The sequence below is a fragment of the Tauraco erythrolophus genome, chromosome 6 (assembly GCF_009769465.1).
Source record: "Tauraco erythrolophus isolate bTauEry1 chromosome 6, bTauEry1.pri, whole genome shotgun sequence".
Classification (NCBI taxonomy): domain Eukaryota; kingdom Metazoa; phylum Chordata; class Aves; order Musophagiformes; family Musophagidae; genus Tauraco; species Tauraco erythrolophus.
Window position 1 is genome coordinate 67,274,294 of NC_141470.1, and position 18,911 is coordinate 67,293,204.

The 18,911-nt window shown below is 44.6% G+C and overlaps 1 protein-coding gene across 3 annotated transcripts in view; it reads right to left on the reverse strand.

Moving 5' to 3' along the window:
• PPM1A (protein phosphatase, Mg2+/Mn2+ dependent 1A) overlaps positions 1-1,825 on the reverse strand; it is a 28,997-nt gene extending 27,172 nt beyond the window's left edge. For all 3 annotated transcript variants that reach the window (XR_015222228.1, XR_015222227.1, XM_086614169.1), the window contains exon 1: positions 1,786-1,825. The gene's annotated coding sequence lies outside the window, so the exon portion shown is untranslated. The remainder of the gene's footprint in view (positions 1-1,785) is intronic.
• Positions 1,826-18,911: the final 17,086 nt, after the last annotated feature.

Genomic DNA, 18,911 nt, shown 5'->3' on the forward strand with positions numbered 1-18,911 from the left:
ACACCTAACAAAACTGTTTTCCTTCAACACCTTTCCTTTGATTGCTACCTTGATTGGATACAGAAAATGTGAAACTTCCCTGACCCACGTGTTTTCCCCCCCATCCCGTCCCTGATGTTATTCATAGAAAAACTATGAATAGTAACAGAAGGGAAGCTATCAGAGAAGAAACGCGGGTGGAACTTGCACAATTCTTGGTCATTTGGCAATTCACACAGGGTCCTGAGCAACAGCAGCCGTCTTGCTTCAATTTCACTAGCCCTTCACGAATCCTGCTTCAGCCACTCAGCCACTGAAACGGTCCATGTACAGGCTTGGGAAAGTGCTACACGGGCTCATATTTGGAAAGCCATTTTCTAGAACCACAAGAGTTAGAACTTCTACTTTATAAAAATGATTCTACTTATTCTGATGCTAAACATCCCAACCTAAGGAAAACATATCACCTACCTTCAAACCTACTGCTCTCAGGATCTAAAACTGCCTTCTGCTTAAAAAAATTAAAAATTCCTTTGTATGACATATAGGACCTTAAACCTTAAGGTTACCACACCAGCCATGTGAATGACGAGCACTTGACAAAAGGTGCAATTCAAAAAAAATATTAGTTCCTCTCAAGTAATACTGTAAACGTTAGTTTTGCAACAAAATTTTGCCATACACATGGCAACACTGAAATATTTCAACTGTACTAAATAAATACAAACACGTAACGAACAGATGTCTACAAAATCTATTCTGAAACTATCAACCTGCAGCCAGTCTTAAAGCTGTATCATATCTACTATAATACAAGCTAATGTAATGAAAAGGTTACACATCTCCTCAGAACCTCTGGCATTTAACATGCAAGCCCAAGCATCTGGTACATCACCGGACAACTTTTTAACCGAGGACAGCGTTTTCTTCTATCTACTTTTAACGCACACGCTATGACAGACCACAGACCATCGGCGTAACCTTTGCTCACGACATTCTTTTCAAAGGCAGCGAAATCCCTCTCAAACTTTAAACGCCAGAGAGGCGTTGGCAAGGGAAAACCGCCCGCTGCATAATAATGCCACTATTTGGGGAGCGCTTGATGCTTCGACCCTCGCTAGGGTGGGGTGCTTTATAAATAGATGCGTGTTTTTTAGTTTTTTTTTTTTTTTTCTCACTGCCGTGCCCCAAGCGTTTGGGTGGCGATGGGAGAGGAGGCTGTTTATAGCCATTATTAAACGAACTCTGAATCGGCCAAGAAAACGGGGGGGGGGGGTGAAGCTGCTGCCACCTGAGCCAGGCCTAAAACCCTGTGCTCACCCTCCTCCTCCTCCCTGTCTTTCCCCCTGCCCAGCCCCAAGGGGCTGCCGTGCCACCCCCTACCCTTTCGCAAAGGCGCCTGCAATGCAGGGGCTGCGCGGCGGAGCCCGGCGGCCGGGCCACCTTCAGCCCCGGGCGGGGGGCTCCCAGCAGCAGCATCCCGAGCAGGCTCGCATCCGTGCCGCCCCCCGCCCCCCTTCCCGTTTCCCTCCTTCTCGCCGGCCCGACCTGGTACCAGCTGCTGCCGCCGGGCCGGGATGGCGCCTCGCTCCTCACCCGGGAAGGGGGACCCCCCCCACCGCCCTGTCCTCTCCCGCAGAGCCGAGGGAGAGCAGCCCCCGCGCAGGCCACCCCCGCTTGTTTACAGGCCCAGGCGGCGGCGGACGCGGCCCTCCAGCGCCCCGGCGTAGCCCGGCCCCGCCGCCACCCCCTCAGCCCGCCTCAGCCCGGCCCGCCGGAGGCCCCGCACTGCGCAGCACCACTTACCCTCCCGGCCGCGGCGGACGGCGCCGGCTGTGGCGGGCAGGGCCGCGCTCCCGAAGGTGCGTGGGGGCAGGGAGGCCGGGGGCAGGCGGGGACGTCCGCGGTGGGGCCGGCAGCGGGCGGGCCGGGGGAGAAGGGGAAGGACGGGGAGAAGGAGGAGGGGGGTCCCCGGCTGGCGGCCTCGCCTCAGTTCATTCACAGGCGGCGGCTGTCGAGGGCGGCTCTCTGCCCAGGGGGAGCCCAGCGCTCATCTCGCCTCCGCTCCTCTCCCCCCTCCTCGCTCGCCGCCGTCGCTCGGCCGCCGCCGCCGCCGGCCCCCCCTCCCCGGCCCCCTCCCGCTCCGCCCGAGCTCCGCGCCCACTCGCACCGCGGAGCGTCGTCCGCCCCCCCCGCCTCTCTCGCTCAGACACACACACACACGCACTGCGCCGCCGCCGCCTCCTCCTCCTCCTCTTCCCTTTCGCGCAGGCGCGCCGGGCGCTGTCGGCGCGCGCGCCTGCCTGCCGCCGCTCCCCTCCCCCGCCGCGGCTACGCACGCGCGCGCGCGCGCGCCGCAGGGGAGGCGGGAGCGAGCGCGCGCGCGCGCGCCCCCTCGCCCTCTCCCTCCTCCCCGAGGGCGCGCGCGCCGGCCGCCCCTCCCGTTAAAAAAATAAAAATTAAAAAAAACAAAAAACAACAAAACAACACAACAAAAAAACACTGCCTAAACGCGACAAACGCAGCTTTTCGGGGGAAAAAACCCGCCTCTGGCGTAGCGGGCGGGATACCCGGATGTTGGGGCTGCGAGAGCTGCAAAGGCGGGGGGGCGGGAGCGGAGCGAGGCCGTTACAAGTATTACATCACCCTCCGTCCCGCGTCCCACCCTGAGCATGCGCAGAGCGCGTGGGCGAGGCGCCCTAGGGCGGGGTGGGGGGGCGAAGACGTCATGGGCACCGCCCCCTTCCCCGAGGTTGGGGGGGGGGCAGCGCCCGGGGACGTTTCGCCGGGCCGGGATGGAGGTGCTGGTCGCTGCTCGGTTGGGGCCGAGGCGCTGGCGGGATCAGCGGCAGCGGCCCGCCTCGTCTCGTCTCCCCGAGGAGGCGACCGGCGGCGGACAGGCTGAGGAAGAGCCGCCCTGCTCGCGTCCCGTCCCCGCAGCCCCGGGATATCCGCTTACCCGCCTAAACCAGAGCCCTGCGGGCTGCCCTGCTGACGGCACAACTGCTGGCCAAATCGGCAGCGGATTACCAGTAATGAACGCGTAATGGGTTTAATAATCCCGTGATTTGCAGCTCCCCTTTGATGAAGGCTGGCCTGTTGACAAAAGGGACGGGAGCGCGTTCAGAGAACGACCTCCCCCCCCGCCCCCGCCAGTGTGCGGGGAACAGATGTGGAGCACGAGCTCTTGGACAAACCCCTGTTTGTCTCGTAGGGGGAGGTGAATGTGGCGGGGCCGTGGGGATGCTCGGGGAGGTGAATGTGGCGGGGCCGTGGGGATGCTCGGGGAGGTGAATGTGGCGGGGCCGTGGGGATGCTCGGGGAGGTGAATGTGGCGGGGCCGTGGGGATGCTCGGGGAGGTGAATGTGGCGGGGCCGTGGGGATGCTCGGGGAGGCGGCGGTGGGAGAGGGGTGGCTCGAGGGGAGGTAGGGGGACGCTCCGTGCAGCTGACTCCAGCGAGCCAGGGTTGCGTTATCGGGCTGGGAATTTTTGAAGGTGGAGTGGATGCGAGAAGGGAGTGCGTTTAAGGCGAGGAGTCGGGATGCATGGTAGTTTTGAGGCTGTGAAGAAGGAGTTGGCTGCAAAGGGAGAAAGCGTGAAGAGGGCTGGGGAAAGGTGAAGTGCGTACTTAGCTAAAGAATCGGGAAGGTTGTCTACTTTAGGGAGTTTCCATCGTTAACAGCAATCGGAGCACACAGCCCTATGTCAACGTTTCCCTAAACCGAATGTTTGGAAAACCCTCAAATTGCTGGTTTACGTTCCCTTAGCCATCGTAGATAACCATCAGTGTACCTTCAACCGAGCGTGCCAACGACTGAGGACAGTTAATTCAGGGCTCTCGCACAGATAAGACCTACAAAACCAGTAAAGCCCTACCTGGAGATAGCTTAAAAAGCTGTAACAAATACAAGAAGACCTCATCGTTGCGGGGCTTTCCTGTAATAGATGAACTGACTGTGTTTCAGTATGATTACGAAATCTCCAGTTTCCATTGCTGACTGTGACTGAATGGTGTGTTTGGAGCCAATCTGACTGTATTCACCCTAATGGTGTTTGTTAGCATGATGCTGGACACCACTCAGTAGCGCTCAATGTTGTGTTAACTGTTTCAGGCCTTTGAATTGCAGTTAAATGCAGCAAAATCTGTTAATGGAAACAAACCTTTAGGGAAATTTAAATGCAGACTATTCTTAAAATACATTTCAGAGGGGGGAGCAGAATATATGCAGCATGTTCCACAATGAGAGAGAGGTTTTGGAAGGTCACAGAGTAATTCCCATAATCTTCGTCAATGCAATTTTGAGTTTCCTCTTGGTATCCAAAGACAATTACGTATAATTTTGATGCAGTTCGGATTTCAAAAACTGCATTTTTTTTTTCCCCTCAAAACTTCTACAATATACAGACAAAGTACAGATTATGCAGAATTGTTCCTGTGGGCATGTGCCATGCTTCTTTAACCTCTGCATTTAAACATAAATTTATTTTTTCACCCTCCTTTTCCACTTTAATAAATCTCTCCCAACATTTTTAACGATATACAATTGTGGATTTCATTTAGATTCTATTTCGTGTTACTTACAGCTGAGTTTTTGTGTGTGGTTGTTTTTGGTTTTTTGTAAATAAAAGTGAATGAAAACATGGCCCAGCTTTTTTTTATGATGCCCTAGTTTTAAGCTGCAGGAATGTAATGACAGCAGAGAGTTTGCTGCTGTCATTTTCTATTTATATGTTTTTCTCGGGAAATTGGATGGAGTCAAATTACCGCTGTATTTTGTTAAAGTGTAATTTTTGTTTAGTTTGCTAGTTTTGCCTGGCCTGTTGTACTGAAAATGGGAACAAATATTTACGAGAAATTCAAACAGCGCGTTTAATTAGGACAAAACAGCTGTGTGTAACGTATGCCTCTGCTATGCATATTTGTAGCTGATGAGACTACATCTCCCAGCATACAACTCTTTATTTTCCCTTTAGCTGTAGATCAAGCTGGGATATAGCTGACTGGGACCTGTAGTCGCTCGAGCCATTAGCACCACAGTCAAGGAGGCTGTAACAAGAACCATTGCAAAACTCTTTTGACACTGCATCATAATCCGTGACTGAATTGCTGAGAAGAATTGTATTTCAATGTTTGGAGCAAGAAATTTGTATTAGCATAACAGAGCATATTTAAAATTACATGCTGTCCCATGGGATAATTTTAGAGAAGATTATTTTTGGAGGAGTTTTTCCTGCTTCCTGTTACAGCTTTAAAGAAGCCTTTTGAACGATGGTATTTGCCAAGAGTATTTTTTAAAAATCCATGTATCTAAATTAACAGATATTTACCACCTATGAACACTTGGTTATTGCAAGCAGGAGGATGTTTTTGTCTCATGTACTAATTGAAACTGTTGATTTAGAAAATTCCATATTTTGTCCAATGAAGCTGTTCCCAATGACATCATTTCCCATGAAAAGAGAATATGGGGCTGCAGTTGCTACTGAGATCACATGGCAATTTAACTGCATTTTGTAATCAGTTTCCATTGTAATGGCTGTATTCTGTACAAGTCTGCTGTAATCATAGAATGGCTTGGGTTGGAAGGGACCTCAAAGATCATCATCATCTACTTCCAACCCACGTGCCATGGGCAGAGACACCTTCCCCTAGATCAGGTTGCTCAAAGCCTCATCCAACCTGGCCTTGAACACCTCCAGAGATGGGGCAGCCACAACTTCTCTGGGCAGCCTGTTCCAGTGCCTCACCACCCTCAGAGTGAAGAAGTTCTTCCTTACACCCAAACTAAATCTATCCTTTTTCAGTTTAAAACCATTGCCCCGTGTCCTGTCACTACAGGCCCTGGTAAAAAGTCTGTCCCCATCTTTACTATAAGCCCCCTCTAGGTACTGGAAGGCTGCTGGAAGGTCTCCCCAGAGCCTTTTCTTCTCCAGGCTGAACAACCCCAACTCTCTCAGCCTGTCTTCACAGCAGAGGTGCTCCAGCCCTCAGATCATCTTTGTGGCCCTCCTCTAGACTTGCTCCCACAAATCCATGTCCTTGTTCTGTTGGGGGTCCCAGAGCTGAACGCAGTACTGCAGTGGGGTCTCACGAGAGCAGAGTAGAGGGGCAGAATCCCCTCCCTTGACCTGCTGGCCACACTTCTTTTGATACAGCCCAGGATACGGTTGGCTTTCTGGGCTGCAGGTGCACATTGCCGGCTCATGTTGAGCTTCTCCTCAACCAACACCCCCAAGTCCTTCCCCTCAGGGCTGCTCTCAATCCATTCTCATTTATGCTTGGGATTGCCTCGACCCATGTGCAGGACCTTTCGCTTGGCCTTGTTGGACTTCATGAGGTTCTCACAAGCCCACCTCTCCAGCCTGTCAAGGTCCCTCTGGATGGCATTCCTTCCCTCCAGCGTGTCCACCACACCACACAACTTGGTGTCATCTGCAAATGGCTGAGGGTGCACTCGATCCCAATATCCCTGTTGCCGACAAAGATGTTAAACAGCGCTGGCCCCAATACTGACCCCTGAGAAACACCACTCGTCACTAATCTCTGTGTGTTGGTATTGCCAATTGCTCCTTTCAGCTCTTCCAGTTTTAATACCAGTTGGTTAAACTTCTTTTATTGTGAGGTATATCGTGAAGTATCAGAATTTTGTCTGTATATTCTTTAAAGAAGGGACACATATTAACTGTTGCGTTGCATGATTTAGATTTCTTGATCCCTAAGTCAAAAAGCTGTACTTCTTTCAATGTCTCACATGTGGTTTATTTTAAAGGTCAGGAAAAGCAGAGGCTCTTGGTTTCAGCTTCCCTAACTTATTGTCCCTGTTTCTCTTACTGTCTACCATGAATATTTGATGTAGATGGGAAGTGATGCGTTCGAAGTTACTCTGCAGCCTAAAAAGCTGGTAGACTGTGGGGATTTGTTTTGAATAGGATTTATATCACCTAATAACACTAATCTAAATATTAAACATGTAATCAAGCTGTTGTCCAGGCTATCTTGGTTCAGCGGAGAGAGACTGGCACCTTTAGATGATCATTACTCCCATGCTTACATGGGTGTCTAAAGCAGGTTGGGTGAGTTGCCTTCTGAAGGTCACTTTTTCTCTCCTGTGTTTCTGTGACTACAGAAGAAGTGGAGATGACCACCTAAACTAGACCCTTAATTTTTAGATGGCTAGAGTTAATTATTACCTGTGTCGTTGGAGGTTATCTAATAGAAATCTTCATATTAATGATACGTGTGGCCTGCAATAGTGTGATCATGAACTTGCCAGAGCTGTATACTTGGCTTGCGAAGTACTGATGCCCTGCCCCATCTCCTTCAGTGGGCTGTACCTATTTTTGGAATCTAAAAGCCAGCTGGATGACTATGCTGCAGGCTTTACGTCTTCTTAGTACTATTCCTGCAACACCCTGGTGTGATGACATCTGTAGGTATCTGCTCAGGCAGCTGTGCCACTGGGAACTCCATAAAATGCCAGTACTGTAGCTATGATTAATAATCACATGATGTTTAAATCATCAAAAGTGCACACCTAGGGTGTATCCTGTATCCAGACTGAATTTATCTGAAAGATGTCACAAAGACTTTGGACTTTTGAAGAACACGCTATGCCAAAGTCCCGCATTCTTGAAATGCAGCAGTTCTGACAATGTTTGCTTTCTGCTAGAGTCTGGAAAAGTGCTACGCAAACTGCCACGCTTTGGCCCCTCTGAGATGAGGTTCATGCTCTCCTGATCGCTTTTTAAAACAGCATTCAAACTATTAGGGCATTTGTTAAATACAAACATTTTTCAATCTAGAAAATTAGGTACAAAATTATTGGGGCATCACAACGTGGTTTTCTTATTCTAGCTGTAGAGACAGAAAGCAATGCTCAGTCATGAGTTTTATTTTTTCTGGTGAGCATTTGCTGATGGAAGTAACCTGCAATTCAGAAAAATCAGCAAAAGCAAAGTACAGTAAAGATCTAAATATCACTAGAGGGAAAATCCTTTTATGCTGAAAATTAATATAAAGCTTTATTCTAGAATATTGTTGTTATTTTTGTCCTGCCATTTTACTCCTACTTTTTTGTATGTGAAATATGGGAAAACCATGGCATCTCCCAATTCCTACAAAATTCCAAAACTTACACAAAAGTAAGAAGACAGAAATTCAGGCAGCTCAGGAAGATAAATGCAGTTTGTCAAGGTTTTCAGAACTCATCTGCAAATCACCTGCGTTTCATATAGTTCCTTCTATCTGTAACAAAATGTCACTGACGACCTGGTGGCCAGGAAAATTTGCTTTTCATGTGAAATGGGGAAATGAATAAAGAATGTCAATGCAATCTACGAGCATTTTAAAGAAAATGAGGGGAAAAAAGAGAACCACTTAAATATTATTTTTTTACCTCCTCCCTTTAGAATCTCAGCTGCCACAGTAGTTGAAACGGCAAAGTCTTGCTAGAAAGCCTGTGTGTCCTGAACCTGTGATACAAAAAGGGACAAACCAGACATGTTTGATGTCTGAAGAAGTGCTGGCATGGCATTCCAGGGTATGGCAGTTCCTCTTGTCCCCTGTGCTATCTGCCAGATTCACGATGGTACAGTGTAAATGGTCTCATTGGGACCATCTGCATTACTCTTCAGCGTAGAAACCACGAAAACAGCTTAAAGCAACATTAGTAGAAAATGTAAGCTGAAGTATTCTAAAGGCTGGTTCGAATTCACACATAACAGGACTCCAGCACAGATTTCTAGTGTTCTTTCCAGCCTGAAGGGGATACACTTCATTGAATCTTCCTCTGTCAGTGGTGGATGCTTACGTCTTTGTGGTCAATTGCTGAAAATTTAATTTTCTTGACAAGGTCTTCTTTTGCTGTAAGACAAGCTGTGAAGTAGAGAACAGCCGGAATATTTTATCAGCTAGGCTTTGGCCTATTCCATTCATTAGATGGTTCTTCTGTTTTAAAAATGCAAGGGGATATATAAGTTGCTGTTTTCCTTTGCTATTAGTAGTCTGTGCAGGAAGGCCTGTATCCTCACTGCAGGCGCTGACAAAGCTTCCATTGACCTCAGCGTTGCAGGATCAAACCCTTAGTCATTAGCATGTTGTAAAAACGGCTGTTATCCCAGCCAGTTTTAATGGGCCTGCCTACAATTGTCAGTTGTTTAACCTAAAAATTAGCTTAGCAATCACAGCTAAAATTACATGTCAGACTGTTGATGCATAACAATACTTCATACTGAGTCATCGAGAGTCTTATGATGCTCTTAGAGTTGTATAATTATTAACATTCAAGCAAGAGATTCTGAAATGTCGTAAAGACTGTAACTTCCAGATGTGAAAGAGATTAGTTCTGATGGGGGGATAAGATTTATATATTGTGAACTCTGGTTTTTGTGTTACTAGTCCTTTTCTTCTTTAAATAGCCGGATCTAGTTGCCTTCTTTGTACAACCAAACACAATTCACTTTTTGCTCCATTCATTCATATAAATCTGTTCAATCAATTTTCTCTTTTAACAAGTCTGTTAGGTGGGACACAGCTGAGGAGATAATTTTTTTGTGTGTCAATTAAATAGTTAATTAAACTAAAAGCAACACGTCAGAATCAGATAGCCAAGGTGTGGAGATATTTGAAATGTGAACATTGCTTAGCATTTTGCAAAATAGGTTTTACGCAGTATCAAGGATTCTGGAGTCCAGGATTTAAAGGATAATCCTGTTCTGGAGCTGGATTTTGCCACTTGCGCCTTTTTTAGTTGACAACGTAGCTTAAGTTTAAATTTACTTTCATTACATAGGTGCTGATGTGTTATGACTGTAAGAAGTAAAGACATTGTTTCATGTTTGCTGGCATAAGGGACACGATAAAAATGGATATGAAATCACAAGCTGTATGTGATGGCTTTCTTAGGAAAGCAAGACAAGTAGTAATTTGGAACTTTATGACAACCCTCGCCCCTCGCTGACAGTGTCGTGTTTCTTTGGGGATGGTGAAGAACAAAATACCAGCAAAGCAGAAAGGGCCATTATGAGAAGAAACTGCTTGGTTTTGCAGTTCAAGCTCAGAGTTTCAGGAGGAGGAACCTATCAGGGAAGGAAAATCTCATTTTGCTGGTTGCATTAGCGTAAGATCTTTTGTAGAAGATTTAAGTGCAAGTAATGTGGTGCAACTTAATATCAGAGTATTACTCAAAACATGGATACTACTTGGAGATAATGTGAGTCTCCACCCTAAACAGAAAAGTATCCTTCCTTCTCAGGAAAATTTCAGTTAATCTAATGGATTAGGAGTCCAACTACTTCTTGAGGGATTTGAGAATGTGATTTCTTGTAAGGATTTGAAATATGTTGGTTTTCTGGCTTGTTTTTGTTCATTGTACTATATCGCACATGTATTTATTCAGATAAATCTATATTTCTGGTATATTTGTGTGTGTAAAGGCATACATTACATTTTTACAAACACATTTGTTTTTTGCATTTTTTAACCTTTATAGGAATAATCAAAATAATTGGCTAGTACTTGACATTTACTGTATTGTATTCTAATTATTCCCTTGTGGTGTTTTACTCTGTTTTACATTCAAAATAAATAATATCATCCCTTGTACGAGACAAGATAAGGAAGAGGAAAAATCTTGGCTTACAAAGATGAAAAAAACTGTGAAGTGAAAATGGGAAAGCATTGTGGTGTTAATTCACAGCAGCCTGCTGAAAACGAGATTGGAATCATTAGCTCACTCTGCAGAGGTCACAAGATTGCCATTCTATGACATAAATTTCAATTAATATAGACGGTGTCTCAACATGAAAGTAGCAGCTGACCTGAGCTGAACCCAAGTTAGATGAGAGGCTCATTACCAGTAACAGTTAGCAAATCGGAATTTTCCTGCAAGTGCAACCTGAAAAGCAAAGTTTCATACCTTCAGAGCACTGAGCAAACACTTGATTCTGCTCCTAAGTCTCCAGGTAGAATTCGTGGGTACTCGAAGATAGCGGTTGTGGAATGCTTCATTCTCATCTCGCTGTGAAAGCAACCTGCTGAGAAACCCACAGGAAAAAACACCACCATCCTGATGCAATTTCTAATGCTGTCTACAAAAATGGAGTTTAGGATCTTTTCTGAACACGAACACTAAAAGTGTTGAAGTTGATCCAATGCCTTTCAAGTTAAACTCAAGATTCCCACTGACTTCAGCAAGTCCGGATTGGGTTTAAGTTTCTTGCTTGAGGAAGCATTAGTACTGTCAAAATTACTTTCATCAGTTTAAGCTGGATTAATGATACAGTAGTCATTTATCATAAAATCAGAGAATAATTTTGTTTCAAAGGGGCTTCTGGAGGTCATCTAGTTCAACCCCTGGCTCAAAGCAAGTCCAACGAGAAGGGGTGGCTTAGGTCTTTGTCCAGCTGACTTTTGAATATCTTTGAGGATGGAAATTCCACCTCTCTGGGCACCTGTTTTCGTGTTTCCACTCAGAATTTGCTGTGTTCAATTTGTGTCTGTTGTCTCTTGTCTTGTCACTACGTACCTCTGAAGAGAGTCTGCAGTTGAAGACAGCACTGAAGTCTTCCCTTATCCTTCTCTTCTTCCAGCTGAACAAAGACAGTTGTCTAAGTCTCTCTTCATCTTGGTAGCCCTCCACTGCACTTCCTCCAGTATATTGAAGAATTTATTTACCCAGAAAAGGTAACAAGAGGCTTCTTACATAGCTTTGATTTAAATACTTGTGGCTGGTATCTTGTCTGTTGCTGTGTCATATAAAATGCTTTTTAAGATCATTAAAAACCCCCTCAGCTATATACAATAAAACTTTACTATCTTTTGCAACTCTCCCGAACCTCTCTGTGTTGACACCTGTGCTACCATATACAGAGAGCTGATGGATCCTCCACAAAGCACCCAGTTGCTTGCACTGAGGCTTGATGTCAAGTAAAAGTTGACTTCAGAAAGTGGATTAGGTGAAATGCTCACTAAACCACATACACATCTTGGATTTGTGTTTCTGTAGATTTTAATCAAAACTTCTTGCAGCATACCATCCTATACACCTCAGAGGAGGAACAGGGCCACCTTCCTGATAGACCCACATCGGCCTCAACCTGGGCAGTGCAGGAAACTTTTTTAGATGTTGGTAGTAGTTAGAGCAGTCTTAGAAACATTTTCTTTTGGGTTTGGTTACCAGAAAGGGACTGTTGGAATACCAGCTGTGCCAAACTTACCCTCTCCCAACACCAGCATGTCCTATCCTTCAGCTGATTCAGAAAGCGCTATGCTCTACTTTATTTCTCTGACATCCAGGGGTTTTCCCAGCTGAATAATTAGATCAGCTCTCTGTTCTATTGTGTTGCTGGAATGAAAGCTAATATTTAGACACGGTTTCTCTTTACCTCCTTAAAGTACGTACTGGCCATGACTTGTTAACTGAGATACACAGAAAAAGCTGTCTCCTCAGTAGCGAATGCTTCTAGAGCTGCTTGCATAATATCTTCATTAAAATGCCAATCACAGGGTTCTGCTAAGAGCCAGGTCAGCCTGTGATCAGCTTTTTAGGCCATGTTCGCTTTTGGATTTTTTGCCTGAGAAATTCCACAGGTTCACATGCTTGATTATGCAATTATTTTCTTGAATTCATTAAAAAACTCCCCACATGCTCAGTTTACAGCCCTAAAGCTGAACTTCCTCATAATTTATATTTTGATAGGAAAAGGTTTAGAAACAGAAGTCTGGATTTTTCTCTTGAAAGTATTGATTGGTAATGAAAACGCCCTGATATTTCACGTTTTGCTTTGAGAAGACCAGCAGAGGGAGTGTCAGAGGGAGCGAGCAAACCCGGCCCAGATTTCTGCTGGAATTATTAACAATATGAGTGCAAAACAAAGAAGTAAACTTTAGTTCTCTATTAAAACCAAAGAGGAATACATTAATGAAAATGAGGGAAACCAACTGCCTTAGGAAAACTGCACTGTTAAAAGGCTGTCAAAAAAGCAGTACTAATAATTAAGGAAAAAAAAAATTTGGGGATTAGGAAAGGACTTTTAGTTAACTGATTCTGTCATTGGCTAACAGCTACTAAAGGACTGGTTCCTTGAAGTATCTTTTCATGGGATTTGGGAAACATTCCCTCCATAAGCTATGTCTCTGCAAGGAGATGGAGGAAGAGAAAAATCTTTCAGTGCAGGATTCAGAGCAGGTTCCTAATTTATGTTCCTTGGCCGTCCCCACGATGGAGTTTCTTTCTGCTGGCTATGGTGGGTGCTCAGGGAGACGAAGCTCTGCAGAATCAACCTTTCGGACACCACCTTCTTTTTCTCCTCCTGTCCCTCACTTAATATTAAATGTTGCAGGAGAGAAAGTTTTCACTGGTTCCCTGCATGAGGAGTCTTTTCAGTACTAGCGCAATGAGAGAAACGGAAAGAAACGCACACAGAAAGAAACCTTTCTAGATTCATCACAACAGATTTAAATTGAATAAATATTGGTTTATATACCTATGTATGTACTTGGAAAATCCCAAGTGAAGAAAAGGGGGCATAAATCTTTCCCATTGACTTTGGTGACCTTGTAACCCAGCCCAGGATAACAGACACAAAACAGGGGTCTAAGAATCAAAATGTAAATATCAGTGATAATGTCCTCCTCTTTTCACCATCACAAGAAGTTCGTTCTATATCAAGAAAGCGAGAAACCTTTTTTTTTAAAAAAAACATTAAATTCTTGCTTCCCCTCACTTATCCAGATATTCACATGACATGGTATATTCAGCTATGTTCTACCCTTTACCTATAGCTGTTCCTCTCGGGAAAAGTCCTTTATATATTTGTATCTTGACTTCTTCTAATATTTCATTTGAATAATCATGAAGAATTACATAGTACTAATGTGACACAAGCAAAAAGGCATTATCATCAAACAGTTTTGTTCAATTCACCTGAGCATGTTCTGTCTTTTCTGTTATTTATTTTAACACAGGTGATTTACTCATACCCCTTCTTGTAAACTCAAGAAAGTGTGTTACGAAAAGGAAACGGATAATACGACTTAAGGACTCTGGGTTCCATCACTGACTCATCATACTAAACAAATCTTATCTTCTTATAAATGGTCCATCTCCTGCAGAAAAGGTTGCTTTTAATGTCAATAAACAGGAAGCGAAGTCAAAGTAGTGTGGTCTAGAGGAATGAGCAGAGCTCAGGCAGGCAGTCCTGAATAAAATTCACCCTTATGTGAAGGACACATCTGGAAAACTTAAGTCACATTCAAATATCCAGTTAGGTCAGTGAGGGAGACTTGATGTGCAGCAGCTCTGTGTCTGGAGGCAAATGTTGTCCTTTAAAAAGTAACACGTTCCTTTTCAACAGATACAGTTGATGTGGGTGTCAGTAAAAGCAGGAGGAGCACTTTGCAAAGAAAAGCAAAGCCAAGCAGTTTATAATCCAATTGAAAAGTCATGGGTGTGAAATTTGGAAGAAGGGCAGGGCCCAGTGGTGCTGCAGGTGGCTGGCATCACTGCACAGTTGCACAGCTTCAAACGTGAGTGTCACACCAGGTAGAGGGTAGAAAATGGCTCTTGCTTCTTATATTGAGGGAATCCTGCCCAGGAGGTGCCACAAAAAGTCACTGACCGACAATCAGGAGTCATCTATTTCTGTGTTTGAAGATGCTGCCTGTATTTGTCCTGGCTGTCTGAATAAGAATCGTCTTGCCGCCGTGTATTTTTACACTACTATTTTGTATTTTTCTGTGATGCTCCATTGTTATCAGATGTTTTTCTATTTTTTTTTTTTCTGAGGGAAACAGTGAGGTGTAGGGAGGAGGGAGGAGGAAAGAATGATTTACTCACAGTTGCACCACTTTAACTTAGAGTTTGCTTAACTAAACAGTTGCAAAGACTTGTGTAACTATCTTTGCTATGTCTTTGCTAGTAAGTAAAACAATTTGGGGACTTTCTAGTCCTGACACCAACTGGCCTGACCTGGCTTGTGTCCATAGCCGATGCCTCTCAGACAAACCCCACATGCCTTGGGAGAGCGTGTGTGAGCAAAGCCATACCATGAACCACAATAACAGTTTAAAACTATGGGTGGTGATGTGCCAGTGTATGACTCCACACCTTGACTCTGTTCGACTTACTGATAGAGACTGAGCTTACTCTGGCAAAAAAAGCGGAATTTCTCTGGTTTACCTTCTATTGCTTGGGAACAGGTTGTACTAATCTGTAATGTGGTCGCCAGGAAGGCAGTACCAACAGTTTTATTTACTGTTTTAAAAATCCACAGAAGACGCAGTAGTTCAACTTGCCCTAATTAGACTCCCAAGTTTTAAACTGATGTGAGCTCGCACACAAAACCTTAACTAAACAGACTGAAATGAAATGGATGCAAAGAGTAAGGAAAATTAAGGAGAGATCTAAAGGAAGAAAAGATGGAAGTTATTTCCTTCAAGTCTGTCTTTAAGTGGCCTGAGTAAGAAGGCAGGCAGGAGGGGCGATGTGTGAAAAAACATGAAGATTGAACGACATGCTAAAAGCTGACATGAGAGGAGATTAGGGTAGCCAGGAATGAAGAGGCTTAAGTGCAGAAAACCTCAGAGATGTGAACTCAAGAAGGTAATTCCGATGCAGAAAGCAGACAGCTTGTGTTCTCTGTAAGCAAGAGGAAAAATTTCACTGACATAGCGACAGCAGAATTGTACCCAAATCAGCATCAGATCAAAATGATTCTCGCATTTAAAAGGCTCAAATGATGTCCCTTACCTAGGATGAATTTTGAAGTTTTCAGTAAACGTTATTACAAAAGAGACAACATTTTATTAAATAATAATTTGCAGTTAAAACAGGTCTAAAATAAAAAAATAAAGAAATAATGTATATACCCTCTATCTGGTCAGACAGATTTACGTGAGTAGTGGTTTTGGCATTCTGTTATATTTACATGGGACTGTCTTTGCCTGGATGTGTGTTTGTTTGCCTCTTCTAGCAACATTAAACCATATGGCACAGGTAACATTCTGAAGCAGATAGCATGCAGTCGAAACCGGCCTTACTTCACTTGCACTCACTTTATGACAGATTCTCCCTAAAATTTTGTTTTCCTAAAAAAAGCAAAGGGCTTTTCCCCTTAGAAGCTGTTCTGTTTTGCTCACAGTGGAAGAGGAAATACAGGAAAAGGGAATATAGTGCTGCCGTACTTATTGGTATTAATTTTAATGTTATTCTACCCACATAAATAATTTAGTGAAGTAAGAGTATTTTTCAAAGTTATGTTTTACACAGACACTGAAGTAATCTCAGATAATTGCACTGGAGCTTTATTTACTCTAGCATGGATCAAAGAAATTGCATCACAGTACTGTGGAAAATATTCACACCCATGTTCTCGCAGTATTATTATCAGGGCTGCCATCAAGCCATCTGATGCCCCCTTGTGAACATTCAAAGAGGAGGCCTTTCACCCATAAATCTGTGAAAATTTACTCATTTTATAGAATCATAGAATCACAGAATGGTTTGGATTGGAAGGGACCTCAAAGATCATCTACTTCCAACCCCCCCTGCCATGGGCAGAGACACCCTCCACTACACCAGGGTGCTCAAAGCCTCATCCAACCTGGCCTTGAACACCTCCAGGGATGGGGCAGCCATAGCTTCTCTGGGCAGCCTGTTCCAGTGCCTCACCACCCTCAGAGTGAAGAAGTTCTTCCTTACACCCAAACTAAATCTACCCTTTTTCAGTTTAAATCCATTGCCCCTTGTCCTGTCACTACAGGCCCTGGTAAAAAGTCTGTTCCCATCTTTCCTATAAGCCCCCTCTAGGTACTGGAAGGCTGCTGGAAGGTCTCCCCAGAGCCTTCTCTTCTTCAGGCTGAACAACACCAAATCTCTTAGCCTGTCTTCACAGGAGAGGTGCTCCAGCCTTCAGATCATCTTTGTGGCCCTCCTCTAGACTTGCTCCCACAAATCCATGTCCTTGTTCTGTTGGGGGCTCCAGAGCTGAACACAGTACTGCAGTGGGGTCTCACGAGAGCAGAGTAGAGGGGCAGAATCCCCTCTCTCGACCTGCTGGCCACACTTCTTTGGATGCAGCCCAGGACATGGTTGGCTTTCTGGGCTGCAAGCGCACATTGCCGGCTCATGTTGAGCTTCTCATTCATCAGCACTCTCAAGTCTTTCTCCTCAGGGCTGCTCTCAATCCATTCTCCATCAAGCCTGTACTTGTCCATTCATCTGCCAGTTCCGTTGTGCCATTGCAATTTTGCACAAGGTCTTCTCAATACTGCACAACTGGAGGGAAAAAAATATAGAAACAGCAACCTAACAAAACACTTATTTCTGCCTTATTGCTACGGAGAGAGAAGGCAGCTTGTCTTGCTTTTATTTACATTAAGTGTGTCACTATAATTCGTGTAACTCTTAAGAATAAGGCACATATGTTATGTCCTGCAACCTCAGCAAGGTTCCCAGCAGGGTGTGGAGCAAGACTATGATCTCTCACATTGGTGACTATTTCTCATTTTGTTTTCAGACCCTTGTACTTCAGCTTTACATTGACTTTTGTACTTCACAACCACAGTTGAGTACTTTGCACAGATATCAGAATAAGTTTACCGACTTCCAGAGCGCTGTCTGGATCAGTCACAGCACAAAGTGCAACAGAGCTCTCGTTCATTCTGTTGATGTTCGGGTTGACTTTGGTTGACTTTTAAAAACTGTTAGCAATAATGGCCTCTTCAGAAAGTGAAAATTAGCTTCTCATGTGGAAACTAAGTTCAGGCATTAGAAGGAGAAATATTTTTTATTTTCCTTGGGAATTTAGATGTTGGTCAAATCCAAGCGCTTCATTATGAGGTGATCCTTTAAGAGATGTTTCACTTTGCTTTGGTACTTTGTCAAACAGCTCTTGTCTAAGTAGCTGCTGGCTCTGAAGCAACAGGAAGAGTGTACATTACTGTCAACACTCCAAGCTGTACTTCCAGAAGGAAAGTCAAGAGCAAGGAAAGTCAAGTCTTCCATCAAGGTGAGACTGGAAGCTGGCAACCCTGAACTCACATCAATATTTTGCCAGTTTCTTTGGGGTTGAGAAGAAATTTCACAGTCTGGCATGATTCAGTTTACAGCAGCCATGTGTAAAAGCTGCAACCTGTGGTAGCTTTACTGCTTTTTTGCTGGTGGGAATCTCAAAAGAAATCTTTTTAATAGGCTCAGTTCTGTATAATTAAGATAATTTTTTAAGTATATTTGTCTATCATTAAGATAGTACCAATGAGATGAGCATATTTACTTTTTATGAGTTAGAAAACATCAAGAATGGACATTATCTTGTAAAGGACCTTATAACTTTTTCCAGTACTCTCCTCCCCATGCTCATTCTGACATGGAGCATGCCTTCGTGCGCTGAGCAGGCACTTCATGCCTGTCTTTGTAATCTTGGGGATAGGCAGTAAAGTCCTCACTGATGGTGACTGTGCAGGTGTACAAATACACAAGAACAGTGTTAAATGAACTTTTTTTTTTTAAAAAAGGAGAAAGCTATTTTACTCAGTTTTGTTGTAAAAGAATCATAGAATGGTTTGGGTTGGAAGGGACCTTAAAGACCATCTAGTTCCAACCCCCCTGACATGGGCAGGGACACCCTCCACTACATCAGGCCATCCTGTGCTACGTCTTCTGATAGATAAAGGGCCTTAGTCCATAACATTTTGGGCACAGGGTCTGCATGCCTCTCTGAACAACTACGTGGCCTGTCCTACATGAATTCCGCATGCATTTGTGTCAAGAGTCTGGCAAGGAGGCAGGAAATTTTTCACTCTGAGGGTAGTGAGGCACTGGAACAGGTTGCCCAGACAAGTTGTAGGTGCCACATCCCTGGAGGTGTTCAAGGCCAGATTGGATGAGGCTTTGGGCAACCTGGTGTAGTGGAAGGTTTCCCTGCCCATGG